The sequence below is a fragment of the Eretmochelys imbricata genome, chromosome 26, assembly GCF_965152235.1.
Source record: "Eretmochelys imbricata isolate rEreImb1 chromosome 26, rEreImb1.hap1, whole genome shotgun sequence".
Taxonomy (NCBI): domain Eukaryota; kingdom Metazoa; phylum Chordata; order Testudines; family Cheloniidae; genus Eretmochelys; species Eretmochelys imbricata.
Window position 1 is genome coordinate 12,943,856 of NC_135597.1, and position 20,713 is coordinate 12,964,568.

The 20,713-nt window shown below is 50.7% G+C and overlaps 1 protein-coding gene across 3 annotated transcripts in view; it reads right to left on the reverse strand.

The window, feature by feature from the left end:
- The window catches only part of TET3 (tet methylcytosine dioxygenase 3), a 117,319-nt gene extending 109,621 nt beyond the window's left edge, over positions 1–7,698 (reverse strand). The window contains exons 1-4 of one of the 3 annotated variants that reach the window (XR_013344561.1): positions 7,623–7,698; positions 7,321–7,377; positions 6,457–6,606; positions 5,641–5,870 (exon numbers count right to left, since the gene is read on the reverse strand). The gene's annotated coding sequence lies outside the window, so the exon portion shown is untranslated. Of the gene's footprint in view, positions 1–5,640; positions 6,100–6,456; positions 6,607–7,320; positions 7,378–7,622 lie in introns of those variants that run through there. The other 2 variants (XR_013344560.1, XM_077805532.1) reach the window with 2 other exon arrangements.
- Positions 7,699–20,713: the final 13,015 nt, after the last annotated feature.

Sequence of the window (20,713 nt, forward strand, 5' to 3'; positions counted from 1 at the left end):
TTTTTTTAAAAAGAAAAAACCCAGGCGCTGGATAGAAATAAAGAGGGCTTGGATCCTTGGGCCGCTGCGCGGATCGCGTTAATAATCCAGCCATTGTTGATTGCCCTCGACCCTCCCCTGTCCCGAGCACGGCTGTGCTACTGTATGTTCCCCCCCTCCAAAAAGTAGCAGGGGTCCAAGCAAAGGGGGATTCTCGGGTCCAGTTGGACAGACTGGCCATAGCAATGGGTGCCGCGTCCGGGAGTTACAAACCCCGCTGCTGGTTGCCGATCAGACATGCCGTCACCTCTCCGGGTTCCTTATTAACACGTCCCCTCCCCGTTCTGACTGTACCCGACTCTCTCCTGCGGCCAGCCGACTTCTCATTCGGGTCATCGTCACTTTCTCACCTTCCGCCCCCCCCACCACAAACGAAGTCGCATACACACACCGCCTCCTCCCTCCCCCGGTGCCTCGTTCTGCGAGTCCTGCAATCGTGACGGGGCTGATGACTCATGGGGTGATGCATGCACGAGGCTGTAATGTTTGTAAACCTAAAAAAGCCATGTGCAGGCAGGCAGCGTGATCCGGCCGGGAGCACCGGCTGCCAACTGCACGAGGAGACAGAGTCTCCAGACAGGGAATGAAGGGGCCCTCCAAATGGGCTAAAAATAGGCACAAACCACCACTGCGTCTCCCGGCGTTTTCTCAGAGCCACAGGCTTGGGAAACCAGCGCAGAAGGAGCCAAGACGGGAGCAGAGAACTACCTCTCAGCAAATTTCAACTCTCCTCGCTGGGGAAAGCATTTAAAGGGGAAAAGTCAGAGCCTCCCCTTCGTCAGAGTAATAAAGACCTTACCAGTTGTGACATCAGCTACTGTGCATCTGACAGGCAGCGATCGGGGATTGGGTTGAGTTGATCTAAAGATCTGTTGTGCTTATGATAATTTATGTTGCAGTTGCACGGACCAGGCTCCCACTGTGCAAGGTGCTGTACAAACAAAGAGCTTGACAAACCACCACCAGTCGCAGTTGTTGGCCGTGGTACCTTTCAGCCCACACTCACTCTCGCAAGCACAGAGGCACTTGGCTCGTAATTTTTAAGCACATGCGTAAAGAGTCCCAGCTTGGCCCATTTCAAACCAAACTGAAACAGCACATCTGTCTGTCTCCACCTGTTGTCTCCTGTCTTCTGTTTAGACTGCTCGCTCTTTGGGCAGGGGCTGTCAGCTCTTTGTTCTGGGTTTGCACAGCACCTTAGTGTCACGGGCTCATTGTCCATGACTCGGGCTCCTAGGCTCCATGAAGTACAAGCAATAAACCGTCACATCTAGCTAGGTAAGTACGTATACGATTGATAGACTTGAAAATCAGCAGGGACCGCTAGTATTATTTATTGGCATTGCAGGAGCACCTGAAAGCCTGAATCCTGGACGATACCATTGGGATGATGCCATTTGACCTTTTCTGTACCCCAAGCCGGAGAATTCCACCCAGCAATTCCTGCGTGCGGACCTTGCGCTGTAGCAGCTGTGTGCCTAATAAATATGCACCTCTCGCCCACCTCCCACCCTGCTACTTAGGACGTGGCCCACTGAAAGACCTCTGCATGCGATGGACTGCGAAGAGCAAGGCTAAACGAAGGGCCAAGTGCAAGCACATCCCCCCAAGACTGGATACACATGCTGTGTTGTTGTCCCCCTCAAGAGAACCAGAGCTCTTCCCCTCTCAGAACTGGGACAACAAAAAGCCCCTGCACACAAAGCGTCAGATCCAATGAGTGGGGGCTCGGTCTCTTCGCTGTCCCTCTAAATAGTAGGCCTCAACCTTCCCGAATGGCCCTGCAAACTCCACCAGACACACCTAGCTTGTGCCATGTTAATTCAGAGATGCGCAGCTCCATGATCTGACTGGATTTCTTGCTATAAGAGGGTTGTGGACTCACCCTGAGGGACCAATCTTGCTCCTAAAGAAGTCAACTGAAAAATCCTCTGATGGGAGCCAATCCTTGCAGCAATCTGGATTACTTGATTCACACTCTCCCCCCGCCCCACAACATCTGTCCCCGAAGAAGAAACCCACAGCTGTTTCTTTTCATGATTATTTATTTGAAGCAGCACCCGCAATCTCCTGGCTGCTTTCCAGACATACAAGAAAGGGTGTTCCATGCCCTGAGTAGATCACAGTCTGCATGGACAACTGCACGTAACACACAGATGCTGGAGAGCGCTCTCTCTTGCAGAGCACCTGAAATCCAACCGAAAAAGAAATGTAGCAATTCACTAGAAGTGAGGGGACCCATGATCCCACTCTTTATGACATCAACAGTACATAATTGTGCCTGGCCCCTGGGGAAAAGCCATCCAGACATTATTTCATACCTTCCATGCTGCACTGATTGGAGGCACAAGAATGCAGTAGGCAATTAGAACTATTACGATAAACTCGTCTCTTTTTTCTTTTCTTTTTTTTCATATGGCTCATTTGGAAATTGAGGTCTCAGTGGTGAACATTTCCCAGCTTGCTGATTTCAGAGCAAAGCCTTGTTTTAATAGGGAATAATAATACGAAAGGGATGCAGCGGAATGGATCTGCAGAAGGTACATTAAAAAAAAACCCACAGAACTGCCATTTTAGATTAAACAAACAAAATGCAATATTGTCTCTGCTCAAGGTCTCATTTTGAATACCTTTCCGAAAACAATGCTGACAGCACATCGGGAATCAATGCAGCCAATCTTCTTCCATGCAGAACTGCCACATGCTAAGCATCCTTCTTGGGTTCCCCAACGGCGCTGGGGATGGGCAAAGTGGCAATTTTGGAAAGATCTCTTCCTGGTTACAGCATTTCCGCTGGAACCAACTGATCTGATCTGCAGCAATGGACGAACTTTGACGGCGAAGGTTCTGTTCCACCATTCGTACAAGCATCGGTAGGGAATATAGACGAGCTGATTAGACCCAGACTTTCCCACCAAGTTGCAGTGGGGGAGGTTTAGGTTAGATATTAGGAAAAACTTTTTCACTAGGAGGGTGGTGAAGCACTGGAATGGGTTACCTAGGGAGGTGGTGGAATCTCCTTCCTTAGATATTTTTAAGGTCAGGCTTGACTATGCCCTGGCTGGGATGATTTAGTTGGGGATTGGTCCTGCTTTGAGCAGGGGGTTGGACTAGATGACCTCCTGAGGTCCCTTCCAACCCTGATATTCTATGATCTCCAGCCTCTTCACATTTGATTTCAACTTCCTTTGGATCAGAGCACAGTGAAAAAGCAAGGTTCTTTTCCAATAACACGGGATCAGTCAAGTCTCTTCCAGCGAACTCAAAGCACAAATAAGATGAACGTCACAGACAGGGGTATCAATATGTTTTTAAGATTTCGGAGTGAACTTAGGGCATGCAGAAGCAAGGGACTGGCAGGGTGCTGGTCTGAGTCAGAGCGGGCAAGGGCTGCACAAACCATCCTCAGCTCTCCTGGGGCACCTCCGGCCTGACAGAAGCTCCCTCCGCTGTGCCAGACGCAGCCCGATCCTGTCCCGCAGTCCTGCGTATATATAGCTCTGCCCATGCCCTTCAATCCCCTCCCTTCTCAACTATTCCAGTTCCCAGCCACCTTACGCAATTCTACTAATGTTAATGCCTAACCAGCAGCCTCCCCGCTACCATTCCAGTTCCGGGCCTTCCATCCCAACCCTGCCAATGAACCTCAGTCCCAACCCGCCCAGCACCCAGTTAGTCCAGGCATGGATCTCTCCTGAGCGAAGACGTACGGTGGCACTGAACCATGCCAAACCGTCCGGGGAGGTGGTTACCTAAAGTAATTTCTGCTCATGAATCTGGGTTTGAGTGCATGCCTCCGGCGGGGAGCGGAGTGATGCAGAAATCCACTGGTGCCTCTGCACCCTGGAAATCCCAACCACCGAGAGATCAATGGAAATGGATGCAGGGTATCCAGCTATCGTGCATGCGTGCAAAGAGCAGAGAAAAATCGTGGTCACAGGCCCCTTTTGGTGGGCTTTGGATTCAAAATGCTGCCCCCCAACCTTGGAATGGCAGGTGTCACCTTGGTGCATGGAACCCACCCTGTCGAGGAACCCAGTGTGGTGCGGTTGGGACATTTCCATTGCCCAAGGGCTGGTGACTGAGAAGGGAGGCCATGCCCTACTGAAGAAGGGGGCTCCATTACAGTTCTGGAGAGCACAGCACAGGGGAGGGAGAGGTGGAAGGGACGTGGGTGCCACGGCTGGAACGGTCCATTCATCACTGTGCCCCTCACAGGAGCTGGAACGGGAAGGGACTGGCCTACGTGCCCACCAGCTGGGATGATTCCATTCTGCACCCCCCAAAACTCCATCGATGCCAGTTTGGCAGGGGGAGGGGTGAATTTCACCTGGTTAACACAAGTTAAGGGGTTGAATTTGGGGAGGGAAGAAGAGGCCTCCCTCCTTTGCAACACCAGCCCCCCATGTCCTTTGGGGGGGGAGGGGGAGGAATCTAATTTGCCTGCTATCCCATCCTTTGTAACCCTGCTGCTACAATATCTGCCCCTTGTACCTGCAGTGGCGTAGCATTTCACACCGAAAACAAAAGAAAGGAAGAGGTCAGGCAGCAGGCCAGGGTATTTTGCTCCCCACCCTCCTCACTCTAAATGCAAACAGCCCCCTCTGGCCTGCCCTTTCCCTAATTACCTGCGATAAAGGATCCACATTGGTAAAGCAAACAAACATCATCAGTGCTAATTAGGTGCCACCAAAGACTTAGCACTCCAGTCAGGACTTGTCATGCTAGCTTGGTAAACAAACAACAGCTGCTCCATTTGGTACCTTCCCTGGCAGAGCCCTGATGCAACCTCTGGCTCACCTCGTTGGCAGGAGCCTGAATCTGCAAAAGGTGCATGTATCCAATGGGCCAGTGTACACTAGCCATTGACGTTGACGCTCACTTACACCAGGCTGGCCCATTGGATGGGATTTTCCAAGACAGCCAAAGTGAGTTAGGAGCACAAGGCCCACTAAAAGTCAATGGGACATGGGCTCCTAACTCACTTACGTGCTTTTGAATAAAGAAATCTCGCCCTGTGATGTCAATGGCACAACGCTTCCACAGCCACTGATGTGTGATCCAAACCAGGACCAGTGCGAATAAAGCAGGAGGACCCGACACATTGTTTGCTAGGTCGCAGCTAACAGCAGCAAGCAGGATATGGATCCCCTCCCTCTGGACCCCGGGGACAACCTTACTTAACCACGCCAATTACACCACCGGGAGCGGTGGCCTTTCCAAGTATTACATTTCCTCTCTGCACAGGACTCCCCGAACTCAGAGACGGTCATCAGTTACAAAGGGGAAGAAGGGAAGCTACCGTAATCAGCGGCCTAATTTCTAAAGGCACTGGGCACCTGCAGCAACCACGGAATTGAAGGTGCTCAGCACTTCGCCACAAGGAGCCTGAGGGCCAGGCTCGGATCTTGCGCTGATGTAACAAACCGTGGGCAGATTCCCCATTGCTATGCACTGTGGCCTCTCATTTACCCCAGTGCAACGTGGGCATCAAAGGCCAACAGCTCCGAATGGCAATATTTTATGTTGTGAGAACACAAGACATAGGGCACGGCAGGAACACGCACAGCGTTGCTGGAAGCTTCAACTTTAATCAATATCTCCTTACCCCCTCTTTTGAGTTGTTTTGCCCTTAGACGCCATAGTAAAAGTGGCTGCAGAAATACCCAGGATATACATAAAAAGAAAAGGAGGACTTGTGGCACCTTAGAGACTAACAAATTTATTTGAGCATAAGCTTTCATGAGCTACAGCTCACTTCATCAGATGCATACATATCCAGCTGGTCTCCCTTGGCTCCTGGGTGCAACGTAGCCAAATGGCAAACACAGCTGAGGAACGAGAAATGCAATCAGAGAATAAAATAAGCAACGACTGGCCCTTAGCTAGTGTCAAAAGTCTAGTTTTGCCGATGCCAATGCAGTTACAATGGTTCACACCAGCGGAGGATCTTGCCTGTTATTTCTGCAGTACAGACTGAATATCAGGAAACCTTTCTACCAGCAAGATCTGTGGAGTGGTCTCCCCAGAGGAATAGTGGAAACCCCATCGCTTGGGACACTTTAAAAAAAAAAAAAAAAAAAAAAAACAGACTGGCGAATACAGAGGAACCACGTTGGTCAAGCCGCTGTAACGCTTCAGTGTAAACACTATATACGCCAACAGCAAGGGTTCTCCCGTTCGTGTAGGTAACCCACCTCCCCGAGAGGTGGTAGCTAGGTCGATGGAAGAACTCTTCTGTCAAATCTCGCACGGTTACACGGGGCTATAGGTCAGCTTAACACCACCACTCAGGGGTGTGGATTTTTCACCCCCCCGAGCGATGGAGTTGAATCAAACTAATTTTCGAGTGTAGACCCAGCCTCCGTCCCTGCAAGGTAACGCTCCTGAAACCGCTAATGAAATCAGCTCACTCACCTTCCCTCTTAGCCTCCCTCTTCCCCCATCTCATATTCCCGGAGCATTAGCGTCGAGGCAAGCTGCAGTGCCATGCTCCAAACTTTGTCCCCATAGCAACGCCCACGGTGAGCTACTCCTGGGTATTTTCCCAAGGCACAGGCATCAGATCTGCAGCAGAGTAAAGGACCAGGTCTAAATCTAGAGTAACCCCACTGATTTCTCATCAGCATAACACGGAGTGGAAACCGGCCTTAAACCTCAAGTGACAAAACCTAAGACACCTTGCCTTCCCCCTCTTCTTCGTAATTGCGTTTTTTCCCCAGAAGCAGAGAAACCGAGTTGCGGTTTTGGGTCACGGCAGCTCAGACAGACTCTCTGGGTCCGCCCGAGTGAGGTATGACAGCTGCCATCATCATGGTTACATCAGGGTGATGTCATGCCTGCTCAAAGCGGGGGAGTCTAGTCTCTCTTGTTAATTGCACCGGCCCTACGACTGAGCTCAGCAGATCTAGGAGAGAGAGAGGGGAAAGGCTGCTGCTCCCCTGTAAAGACAAGGGGGGAAGAGGGGATTGTGGCAATATTTATTTATTTTTGCTCCTGTACCACGGGAGGAGAGGAGATGCTGAAATGCAGCGATTCCTTCCCCCCCCCCCCACCCCCCTTGCAAAAACATTACGGCTTAAAATAACAACAGCAAATGCCTGGATGAAGAGGGATCTGCAGTTCAGCAGGGGTAAAGCTGGAGGCGCCTGGGTTTTTAAATACCGCAACACATGCTTCACTATCACTAGTGGTTGGCCAATTCCACCCCCCACCGCAGATTCCCTTCCATGCTTTGTCCTCAGTCCTTGAACAAGGGGGGAAAAAAAAAAAAAGGATTACCTTTGTCACCAGCACTTGCTCCTGCGTCCCACCTTCTTTATTGTCCCCGACTTCCACCTGCAAGGGGAATTTAAAAAAAAAAAAAAAAAAAAGTCAAAATACAATGCAGTTCAAGCGACCACAATTCCCCAGCTACCAGGGAATTGCATGCAGAAAGGGCTAGGGGGAGGGGGGCATGTTGTGTGTTATTTAAACACCCGTGATCTATTAGAAAATCCCTATCAAATTCCCTTGGACGGGGGAGGGCAACTCTCACATTTAAAGGCCACTGAAACGAAACACAAGGCAGAGCCTATATTTACCTCGTTCTGCTTTTAATGCTCTCTCCTCTCGCAGCTTGCCAGCGATCTCCCACCCCCCCCCACACACACACAAAAATCCCCCCCCCCCCCAGCCCTCGTCAGTTCCAGCGAGAATCCAGCGCTACCCGGCAGCCATCTTGCTTCATTCTCCTTTAAGCTCGGTTACAGACACCCTGGTGCATTCAGGGGCTTTTTTTCTTTCTGCCAGACGCTAGAGTCATTATCATACCGCTGAGCTCCGGCTCGCTTCCCTTCCCCCCCCCCCACCCCGAAGAAACAAACACTGTGGACGTGATATGCATGCCCACTCCCCTGCCCGCCTCAGCGAGGGGGCGGGCGAGCCAATCCTCGCAGGCTTCGCCGTGCGCGTGCGTACGCGCGCGCGTGCGTGTGGAGAGGAGGAGGAAGAGGGGGATGTGGTTTTTCTGCTAGCGATTCGACCGCATCGACTTCTTTCAGGTCACACGAAGCACCAGGCAGCTCGCTCTCTCGCTCGCTCCCTCCCCACCCAAGCCAGCTATAAAAGACAGTCGGGTAGCTGTCGCAGATTTCTAAAGAGCTTGTTTTCATTTGAACCAGCCGAGGATCTGGCCCGGCGAGGGTGGGCACCTGCTTAAATCAGTTTTACACCTGGCTAACTCCCCTGGAGTTACTCCAGATTTACACCGCTGCTGAGAAGCAGCAGGAAAGCATAGGAGCATCGCTCCTTCTGTGCTCATCCCAACAGCCGGAGGCAGTGTAAAGAGTCCCAGAAAAGCAATGAACCAAATTCTGACTCCAGTTACATGAGTGTCAGAGACCTTGTTCATAAGATCTGATTCTGTCCTCGCTAACACTGGTGTACCGTTGTCCACCCCACTGGAGTCACTCCAGATTTACAACAGCGTAATAATCATCATCCCCAGCTGTTCTATCGCACATTCCATCAGATGATCTCAAAGCACTTTACAAAGGCGGTCAGTAGCATGGTCTCCGTTTTACAGATGGGGAAACGGAGGCATGGGGCAGTACAGTGACTTGTCCAAGGTCAACAGCAGGCCAGAGTAAAGCTGTGATTAAAACCCAGGTTGCTCAAGTCCCATTCCAGTGCTCTAACCACTAGGCACCCCTCCATCCAACTCTAGGTAACCAAGAGCAGAATTTAGAAAGCCTGATCCTGACCTCATTCCTGTTTGATAACGTCCAGTCCAGCGGAGTCACTCTGGATTTACCCTTCTGCAATCTACAGCAGAGTTTATAACAATAGTTACCTAGCCATTCACCCACGACTCATCGGTGTGGTATATAAATGCCCGCAATATTTGGCCCTTCTGTCTAGCACATTTTTATCCATAGATCTCTCTAATTAATTTTTTTTAATTAAAAGGTTTTAATATATGGCTTAGAGAGTGATGGGAATTTACACATGAAAATGACAGGTTCCCATGCCCAAAAGAGCTCAAAATGCAACTCACTAAGGGGAAGTGTGGCCCAGTGGACTGATCACAGGTCTGGGAGCCAGCAGCTTCTGTGTTATACACCCTGTTCTGAATCAGCCACCCTTTATTAATATTTGTATCACCGTGGCATCTAGGGGCCCCAGTCACAGACTAGGACCCCACTGCGCTAGGTGCTGTACAAAGGGGTTTGCACTTTGGACAATTTTGCTTCATCTCTCTGCCTCCTCCTCCTCCCACACACAGTTAGGCTTGCAAGGACTCGATTGTTATCAATAAATGTAGGTAAACATCTAGTTCCCCGTGCACACATATACCCACGACAAAATATTCCTATCTCTAGCCATCAAAATGTGCAAAACAGGCAAAGGAAAACGAGGACTCAGTTTGATTTCAGACTACTTGCTTTGTACATTCTGATATGGGATGTTGACAATTTGTGTTTCAACAATTATAAAGCTTTAACTTTTTTTAATCTCAACCTCAACTGTCATTAAATAATTCATGTCTGACCCCCCCATCCCATAATTTCCCACAACTGTGAACATTTAAATAGATAAAAATAAATGTTAAAAAATCCTTAAAACCCATAACTTTGAGCAACTGGGAAAATAGGACTTGATAATCGAAAAAAATGCTTTAAAATACACATTGATATTATCCATCAAAATGATTAAAAACAATAAAAATGGAGAATCTATGTCGTCCTTCCACAAGGCTTTTCATCCACAGACCTCGAAGGCTGGTCAGTATCATTACCCCTGTTTTAAAGATGGGGGAAACTGAGGCACAGATGGGGGAAGCGACTTGCCCAAGGTCACACAATAAATCAGCGACGGAGCCAGGATTAGAACCTCGACTCTCAACCCAGTGCCCTACCCACTAGGTTACGCTACCTCTCACCTAGGCAGCTGTGGATACCAATGACTGCAGATTCCATCAAGACCCCCTGATTACAGGAAAGCAGAATAAAAGATATCCAAGTCCCATACAAACCCGTTGCATCATGCAGACTACACTATGACTGGGGGGGGAATTGTCTCTGTATCCAATGACTTCATCCCCAAAGTGTCTCCATGTACACCGCCTGGTAGCCTTCATGAGCCCGGTCTGTGGCTATGGAAAGTTCATCCTCTTTGCTAGGTTACAGAAACAATATTTACCAGGTTTAATTACCATTAGGCCCGGATCAGACACATTAGCACCTTCAAATCTACAGCCAGGTTGGGCACTCTTGATAAGTGTCACGTCTGCTAATGGCTCAACACCACTAATGCTTCCGAGCTGATACCAGGCTACCTAAAGACCTTTGTAAATGCAAAGCACTGGGTGGCTATGCCTCTGGTCTCCCCCATTCCTTGTAATGACCTTCCCTGCCTTGGACCTCCAGGACTTTCAGAGCAGGTCCCCCTGGTTCAAGGAAGTGAATTTACCCTTCCCTGACCCAGAGAGGCCTGGGGATGAGGGGGGAATTCACCCCTAGGGTGGTAAATGTCACTTGCTCTTTAATTCCCACTCTGGGCTCCACAGAAGCTTTGCACGCTGAGGGGATGTGCATCCTCCAGCTGGCCGGGCCATTTCCCTCTTTCAGCCGCTGTCAGCTGCTTTCTGGGCAACACTAAATCGCTCGCACTCCATGTCCTGGCGGAAAACAGTCTCACCCTCCCTTCTGCCATCTTGGAAAATGGCATCCCTCCGGCCCCACCACCACTGTGGCAACAACAAAGGCCGATGGAGACTTCATAGGTTTCAGACTTCATAAAAGCTCTTGATCACAGCCTGCTTTGTGGACACCAACACAACGCTGGGGGAACCCCTGCTGTGTCTCTGCAAGCTGGCCTCCAACCGTGGCCACTTCGGAGGGTGTCGGAGGCTACATGGGGCCAAAAACACCCCGGAATCATGAGGACGTTTGGGCTCGGAAACCGGAGCTCGAACTCAATTTACTGGAGCGACCGGAGGTGAATTTGTCCCAGCATTTCCTTCTATCCACAGCGCCAGCGCTGGCAACTGGGGAGCAGCTGGTGGAAACTGACACACTAAAGGGTTCATGCAGTGTAGACGATTAGGCTGCAACGGGAGCTCTAGGACCCTGCGAGATGGGAGGGTTCAGCTGAGTCCCAAATGACTACACAGCAATTAAACAGCCCCTTAGCCCGACTCAGCTGACCTGGGCAAGCCACGGGTGTCTAATTGCAGTGTAGACATAGCCTCAAGCAACCATCCCTGGGGGCCCTTGCTGACAGCTCTGGCTGATGCCTAAGATATCGATAGCGGGGGTGGGGGGGGGGAGAGGGCCGTGCGTTGGGTGTTTATAGCACATTTCCGGAGCTGGCAGGTTCCTGGAATGGCGCTAATGTTCCTTGACTTGTGGGTGCATGAGAAGGGGAGAGGGTTTAAAAAACAAATACAACTGGATAGGAATTTTGTGCTCATGAAATTTACAAGATCAACAGTCCTGGAAACTCGGTCCTCCCTGCATATCAACAGAACTGGTACCACACAGGCAGTCACGTGTGTGTGTGTGTCGGCCTGGCCAGCCACCAAGCCTCACCCCCACCCCCAGATCACAAAGAGAGTTTAGTGTCCACGGCTCTCACTCAGTCCTTGGACTCTTGGAGAAACTTGACCCACCCAATTCATTTCACACAGGCCTCTGAGAGGAACATATTCCTCTCGCCAGCTACCCTGGCTTGTTCCAAACCATTGAGCAATACTGGCAAACTGTGACAAGTTCCGGTGGCCACATTTTCAAAAGGAAGTTGGAAAACTGGACAGGGTGCAGAGAAGAGCCACAAAAATAATCTGATGGCTGGAGAAAATGCCCTACAGTGCAAGACTCAGAGATCCCAATCTAATAAAGAAGATGATCAAGCAGTGACTTAGGGCGTATAAGTACCTCAGTGGGCAAAAAAATACCAGGTGTTAAAGGGCTCTGGAAGCTGAAGCCAGCCAAATTAGAAATAAGGCATAATTTCTAACAGTGGAACACTCTACCAAGGGAAGTGATGGATTCTCCTTCTTAAGCCTGGGTGCCTTATTGGAAGGTTTGCTTTAGCCAAACACAAGTTACTAGGCTCAGTACAGAGATAACTAGGTGAAATTCTATGACCTGTGTTATCTAGGAGGCTAGACTAGATGCTCTAATGGTCCGCTGCAGGCTTAATCTACAAATGTCTGACGAGCGCTGGAAGGCTCTGTAAACCGTTCACTGATTACCCTGGGCTTGTATTTTCTCCATTAGACAGTATGCCGGGAACATAAGTTTGTGGAAATCCTGCTCCGCTACTACCATTAGAAACTATAGGTTTCTTGAACATCATTTTACAGTGAGCCGACCAGAGGAAGAAGTAGAGGCATCGAGAGGTTCTGAACCTGGAGAGAACATGCAGCTGTTTCTGGAGCAGAGGGGATTTTTCCTGGGTGAGCTGGGAAATTGAAAATGGATGAAGCAGAGACTTTAGTCTTCACATCTGTCCCATAGCCAATATGACAGCAGGCAACGAACCAGGAGAACAAATCCACAGAACAGTCTCAAAGCACTTGATAAGCACCTTGCTTTACAACAGACCTAACAAGGTAGTATTCCACCCATTTTGCAGATGAGGAAAACTGACACACAGAGAAGTGACTTTGCCTAAGTAGGAAGGTGAGTGGCATAGCTCGGGACAGAAATCAGGAGACCCGACTCCCAGTCCCCCTCATTCTAATCACTAGACACCACTCCAGACTCAGGAGTAGAATCCAAGAGTCCTGAACCAGTCATCAGCTCTAAGCACCAGACTGCGCTGCCCCAGCAAATGGGTGGCCTCATTTTGCTGGTAACTGACGCGATCCCTGTAGCCTTGTGAAGTTTGCTGGAAAGTTGAGAGTTTAGGATAAAGGGCCCTTTACAGTAGAAATGTCAGCCATCCACAGGGAATTATTTGTTCCCTGAAATCTAGAGAGCTGGTTATCAAGAGCATTTTCCGGGGTTTAGTATAGGGCAGCTGAGAGTCAGGACTCCTGGGTACTATTTTCAGTTCTGGAATGGGAGGGGTTCCAGCGGTTAGAGCATGGGGGACAGAACCCCAAAGTCCTGACTCTGTCTCCCCTCCCCACTATAACCCCCGAGTACCTCTTCCCTCCCAGGAGTAGAATCCAGGACTCCTGCATCCCCTGCTCTAACCAGCACACACACTTCCCTCTCCAAGCTGTGGATACAACCCAGGAGTCCTGACTCTGGGAGGGAAGTGGGTCTAGTACTAACCCCTCCTCCTTCAGAGCCGCTCCCTGCCTACCATTTCTTGAGCAAAGGGGGAGACGGCACTCACCGTCGACGATTTACTACTATGGCCGACTGCGATGATTGGGAACAGAGCAAAAGGGATGGCGACCCCAGGCTCAGATTTAAGCTGCTGACGTCCTTGAACAGACTAAGGTTGTCCCATGACTCATGCAAAGAGAGGTCAGAGACATTCATCGTGGGTCTGGTAAAGGGCTTTGGGAAGCCAAGGACGAAAGACCCCGTGTAAGTGTGACACAGCAGCAGCACGAAGCCATCAGAGCGCTGGCGAGAGGTCAGCTGGCCTGGGCACCAGACAGTTCCAGCTCACGCCCGGCCACACGAAGAACAGAAAAGGGCCCTGAGCCAGTGCGGGTGGTTTTTCTTTCACTGAACTTTGCAGCCACTGGGCTCTGCTTCACCTGCCCCTCAAGACGCTCTGCGTCCGAACACGTGTAGGGCCCTGGGGAAAAGGAGTCCTCTGAACCACCCTCGCCCACGGGGATTGTTTTAATCAGCCACCAGCTCCTATCACCAGAGTCACGCCTCACAATGCACACAACCCATCCAGCCAACGCCTGCAGAACAGATTCCTCTAAGTGAAGGCACCCAGAGCAGGCTTTTAAATCACCCTTCCCAGAGAGGAAGGCCAGCTTGGCAACCAAGACACTGGCCTGGGAGTCAGGACACCAGAGGCTCAGACTCCTCGGGCAAGTCGCTTAGGCTTGGTCTGCAATACCAGCTTCTGTTGGAATAACAACGTTGCAGAGCGACTTCCCATCAGTAAAGGTAGCGTCTTCACTAAGCACTACAGCGGCTCAGCTGCAGCGCTGTAAGGGTAGACAAGCCCTTAATCTCTTTGGATTTCAAGTCCCCACCTGTAAAATGTGGACAAGGACACTTCCTTTCCTCCACCCTTTGTCTGTCTTGTCTCTTTAGAGTTCAAGCTCTTCCAGGCAGAACGGTCTCCTACCCAGTGTCTCCGCAGCGTCCAGCACAACAGGCCCCTGATCTTGGTTAGGGAACTACCATAATACAAATCGGCTTGAAACTGAGCAGATTTGGTAACGTGATGGAAGAGCCACTCATCTCCAGAAGGGGCATGTTAAGATACATTTCACCCTGCACGGAACACTATTCGCTGCACCGGCACGCGAGTCATGGGATCTGAGTTCCTCCCCCAGCTCGGCCATTGATTTGCTGCACAAGTCACCTTTCCTCCCTGTGCCTCAGTCTCCTGGTCTGTAATATTGACTCACCTTTGTAAAGTTCTTGGAGAGGCTCAGATCAAAAGAGGCCATAAGCGCTGAACGTTATTAGTCTCACACCTCTGGACACGCACAAGGATTGAATTCAGGTGAGTGCGCGGAGAAAGTTTCATCACTCCAACCCTCAAAAGCTACACAAAACTTTTCAGGTGTCACTAGTGATGCAGATCTCAGCCCTGAGCTGGCCAGGAGTCTGGGGAGGGTTCATGCTTGGAGATCAAAACCACATGGGAACTTGTTGGGTTTTCACGAAAAGCTGCCATTTCTGCAGCGTTCGGCTCAGAACTTTGGCGGGCAGATCAAAAGCTGACAGGCTGAGTCAAGCATGTTGGGGGCACAGACCCAACCACCACGCTATGCACAGCAGGTCTCCAAACAAGAGAGGGGACTGAGCCTGCAAGGGTGACTGCAGATCTTCCCCAAAGCTCCGGGAAGTCCAGATCCTGGGTACTAGTTCAACCTGTTATAGGCATGTAGTCCGACTATTAACAGCTCAGATCTAGATGCAAGGTGTGTGGGTGTCTGGGTCAGGGGGATCGGTTCTGGGCCCACATCCAGGCAGAAGGCTGCAGCTGGAACTTCCTAGGAGCACCCGGACAGCACCTATGTTTGTGTGCATTTGCATGCATCAACATAATGCCCTACTCAGAGAATGCCGTATTGTTCCTACCCACTGTGCATAAGTAATTCTGTGCACTGGTGGTTCTGTATAAACAGCAGCTGTTAAATACATTGCATTGTATTAAAAAATGCATAGGCAAAAACAACATGCCCAGACTCATAATATTTGCCCAGGCTTGTATCGTCCTCCATAAAGCTGAAGGAATTGTTTGCGGGTTGAACTCTGCAGTCAACAGAACACAAGTTTATATGTATCTTTTGCACATGCAGGTGCAATTCCTATTGAAGCAAATGGAAGGCAGACCTACTGTAGTTAGAGAGGGTGTGTTTGAACAGCGCCTGGCACAACAGGGCCCTGGTCCATAACTGGGACTCCTAAGCACTATGGTAATTTAAATAATATCACATATCTGCTAGCGGCTGCTTTGCTTTGCATGACACAGTGCACCTGAGAGCCCCTATTACATAAGAGGACCCCAAAGACACAGAGCAAAATCTGGATTGCAAGTGCCCCTACATTTGAGGGCACGAGGATCTAGGGAGTTCAGAACAGTCTATTACAGGGGGTTAGGAGGATGCTGTGAAATTCAGATCTGGAATCTGTCATACCCCTGCTTCGCCAAAGTTTCGGGGGTGTTGGTACCAAGGGTTTGTCTCTAACCACTGCTCCATTTGGTCTCACCCCAAGAAGGTTAGCCCTGGCCCTAGTTACAGGGGAAGGCCAGGCATGTTTCAAGTCTCTCCAAGCTGCATTTGCCCCTCTGCCTGCACTCTGAGTACCAAGAATGTATGTCAAGAGCAAGGATCTCTGCCCCTCCCAGGTCAGAACTGATCAGACTAAAGGACAAGCAGTTCTTGCTTGGATGGAAAATCTGCCCCTCCATTGAGCCACGTGCACTGAAAACCCGTTCATTTTAAAAGGACCTGTATCCATACAAACATTGCCTAGTAAACCTGTGGAACTCACTGCCACATGAGCTTACGGAGGGCAAGAGCTTAATAAGGTCCTTAAAAGGACTGGGCATTTATATGGATAACAAGAGCATTCACAGTTACAACAGCATGGACTAAACAGAACCAACTAATCTGGTAGGGCTATAAACCCCCATGCAGCAGGGCCTAAGCCAAGCTCTAACTACCAGTGGCCAGAAAGAATCCTTCCCTGCAGGCAGGTTATCCCTTCACTGCCTGGTGCAGAGTCTCTTGCACCTTTCTCTGAAGCAGCTGGCGCTGGATCCTGTCAGAGACAAGCTACCAGATAACAGGTGAACACAGGTCTGAGCCAGCGTGGCAATCCTTAGGTTCCTCTTTGGCCAGCTGCATGGCCCTCTGTGTTCCCAAGGCTTCTGCATGCTGACCAGGGAGCTTACCATCAACCAGCCTCTCAGCATAGCCAAGCCGCTCTCATTAGAATGAGAAAGGCTGTAGGGCAAGAACAGTGAACATGGATGGTGGTGAATGGGTCAGCGGGCACTGTGGGGGAAGAGGTGTTTCTTTGGGAGCAGGCCAGAGATCCTCCTGCTGTGATCCCCAAAGTAGCAGGGCTTCACCTTTTCCCCCCAATCAATAATGGCCTCCCAAAGAAAAAGCTATTCCCTTTCTCTAGCAGCGGTTCACAATACACCCGCAGTTGAAAAGCCCCCTCTCCCTTTGGAATGAGAGGCAAAGAAAGAGCATGCATTGAGCAGCGTCCCCGCTTCAGCTCCTAAAGATCCATTACGGCTGGCACAAGCTTCACCCTCTCTGCAAGAACACAGGGCTTCTGCAAAGAAGGCAAATTAAGGCAGAGGTATCAGCCTATTGTACCCGGGCAGGGCTGCAGGTATCACTCGTCCAGTTGTGCCAACTCCAGCAAGCTTGCCCTTTGTGGCATGCAAGGCTGCTTGATCCTTGGAGGTCCAGGGTCATGGATACATATAGGGACATATACGGCCCTTGAGTGGCTGCACTCATGTAGATAGCGTGTGGATCCTGATCAGAACTTCCCCCAAAGTTCTGGGAAGGCCGGATCCAAGAGGCCAGCTCGGCCCATCACAGGCAAGGGGGCTAGCTACAAACGTTTAAACCCCTTTGCCCCATATGCTTGAGTGGCAACTCAGCGTTCTCCCCCACAGCGCCCAGCTTCTCACATGGCCATATCCCTCCTCTGGCTGGGCTCATACGTCCAACAGGATCAGCGCTTAGATGGGGAAACCTTCCTGGGAGTAGCCAGGTGCAGCAGGCAGTGGGGTGGGATTCAGCAGGAGGCATTCATCCCTCTGTATTGCAGCCTGATGCTGGCTGCAGGAGGGGCTGTGCTCACGGAGAGCCCTGTGACGGCCACAGGCTGACATGGGGAAGCCCTGGAAGGCTTGTTACGGACCCCGTGGCACCTTTCTCAAGCCCTCCACTCTGATCACGCTTTTCACAGAGCCACAGACCGAGGAAGTGACCTGCCCTAGGTTGGTGGCAGAACCGGGACTAGAACCCAGGTCTTTCATGTGACAGCCTGGCACCCAAACCACACACAGCCTTTCTACGTCAGCAAGATTTCCCACAGCGTAGAGTCCAGCTGGGCCACTGCACTCAGCTCCCTGAAACTCCCGTGTAGTTTCCCTTGTATTCCTGACCCCTGCAGCACTATCGGGGCAGAGAGCTGCAGCATCTCCCCCGAGAGGGTAAAGGAAGTGAGCCAGAAGTGCTAGCTCATTGCTGGTTCTTCAAGCAGCGGACCGGCCACCGAACACACTCCCCTGCAGCAGACAGCATCTCACTAAGGCATCTGCCCCATCCGATGGACCAAGGACAGCAGAGGGAATTCCTCCATAGCACTGCAGTCAGCTCAACCTCGATCCCAAAATCCAAGGGTGCGTCCTCCAGAGTGGAATCCTGAACGCAGTTCACCAAAAGGCAGCATGTGGCAGTAGGTAGAGCAGGGGAAAGGGAGCCAGGATTCCTGGACATATTCCCAGCTCTGCCACTGACTTGGTGGGTGACCCTTGGTCAAATCACTCCCACCCCACCCCTGGTCTATACCTATACTGACACAGCGTTGCAAGGCCTGTGTGGTGAACACCTATAAAGCACTTGGGATATCTGTGGGCGAAAGTTGTCTATGGCTATTATTATTTTTGGTGTTGTAACATTGCACAACGCTGGTTGTGCAACTTGCCATGGGGGTTGCATCAATTCACAATGACATGGCATAATAATGCAGCACCAAGCCCAGGCAGAGAAGCTCCTTGACAGCACAACCCAGCCCCACAGGACAAACACCGGGTGGGGGCAACACTCCCCCATCCCACCGTATTAGTACTGGGGGCACGAGACCATGCTCTCCATCTATGCCTCCACCTCAGCCAAGGCAAATGGCTCTCTGTAGGCAGAGGTCTGAACAGAGCCGCTTATATCAAGCTTAATCAATAAAGCTGTTAGGGATACCGATGAACTGTCCTGCCACAGTTGAAGAAATGGCCCATCTAGGGTGAGACCGCATTTTTGAAGGCAGCCAGCGAGGGACTCTGCACAGAAAGGCATCAACCTGCCACAGAGGACAGTGCATCTGACAGTGTGTGACCCCCGTCACCGCAGTTGCAGCAGGGCAGGTGGGTGGGTCGGGAGCCAACTTCCAGGGGCGCAATTCGTTTCTGCAGCGCTCCTTGTTTTTACACGCAGCAATATAAACCACCGCTGATTAAACCGTTCATCCACCCCACTGCGAGCAACGCAAGAGTTGGCCGGCCAGGTTCAGACCCCGGACAGCTAGGTGGTGTCAATCCAGAGCAGGAATGCGTGGGCCAGATTCAGAGCTCAAGCAGGCTAACATAAGTCCTAAGCAGTCTAAATCAGTGGAGTGGCATCAATTAACCGGGATCAGAACCGGCTGCCCATCCCACACCAGCACTGTTGCTACTTTCCAACTGCCAGCCACCCAGGGTAACATCCGTCAGCACTAATAGCCCAATGTCCAGCCACCGAGTTCCCATCCCTCCTCCCGGCTTTGTGTAGAAGCTACCTCTGTGCTATCAGCCCCCCACCATCCCTCTTGGAACCAGTCTTGAGCCAACTGTGAAGCTCACATCCACCCAGAGGAGCCTAGGAAAACTCTCATAGGAGGAGAGAATGAAATGACTGGGATGGTTTGCAGGAGATGAATAAGAGGATACATGATCATCATCAAGGAAAATCCCACGGGACATAGTCTCCTTGCAGTTCAAGCAGAGTCCAGATCACCACCAGTCAGCGGGGACATGATAAAAGTACACAAACGAACAAGGCGACATATTCAACTAAATTGAAAAGGTGGCCAGTTCATACTGGAAAAAACGGAAAAAATAGTTTTCACGCTGTGCAATTAACCTGTGGAACTCACTGTCACAGGACGTCACAAAGGCCAAGAATTTAGCAAAATTCAAAGAGGGACCGGATGTTTGTGTGGATAACGAGAATATCCAGAGTTAGAATGGTTAGTGATAACAGAGTGAAACCGCACGCTTCAGGGGTTAAACCAAATCTCTGTTGGGGACTGGGAAGAGCCTCAAAGAAGGCAAGTTGCCCATCTGCCTATTGGGAGAGGAGGGGGTCTCTTGCACCTTCCTATGAAGCATCTGGTGCTGGCCAACATCAGAGACAGGATACTGGACTATGGGTCTGATCCAAAATGGCAATCCCTGTGTCCCTAGGCAATCAAGAGAGGCAAAGGTCACAGTATTCACCCTATATATGCCTCCCAGGTCCTCCAAGCAAAGATCTTCGCTAGCCACTTGGCTCCGGGAATCTGTCCCAATGAGATGCATTAGCACAAAAGACTCAAACCATAGAAAGCATTCAGATGCTTTCATTCATCCCACTGACCTGGGTTGCTAATATCCAGAGAGACTTAATTAAGCAACTATAGTTTAAAAGAAAGAAAGACAGACAGACATCACTGCATTTTATTCTGGAGCGACACATTCTGTTGCTTACACACACACACACACATCAATTTGCTGCAAAGTCATTTTTAGCTGATAACATCACAGCCTAGATTTGAAATATCTTCACTATAGGCATGGTAACAGCCCTTGCACTTGTGGGCTGAGCATCATTCTACATTAGCCAGGGACGTCAGCAGCAAAAAAGGAGGGAGGGAGGGATTCAGCAAGCAGAAGAGTGAGGGGATAGGTCCCCTCTGCAGGGGGTGTACACAGGCAGAGGACAGCTGCAGAGATGTCAGAGGTGAGGCAGAGAGGCTGATCCTGCCTGGAGCTGCTGAGGAGGCCGATCTCATGCAGGCCTGCGGGGACGCCAAGAGAGCCGTGAGCAGACCAAACCCCCAGTAGGTTGCAAGTTGTGGGGAGCGACTCGGTGGAGGCAGGAACAGATCCTCCACCAAGGAAAGGTCCTATGCAGCACTCCCGAGGGCAAGGCGCCATCTAAGCAATGGGATGGGAGTACCCAGAGTCTGCACAGCTGAGGGCTGCAGCAGCCTCTGCCTCAGGAGCCCATGCCATCAAAACAGAGCAGATAGCAGCGGCCTCTTCC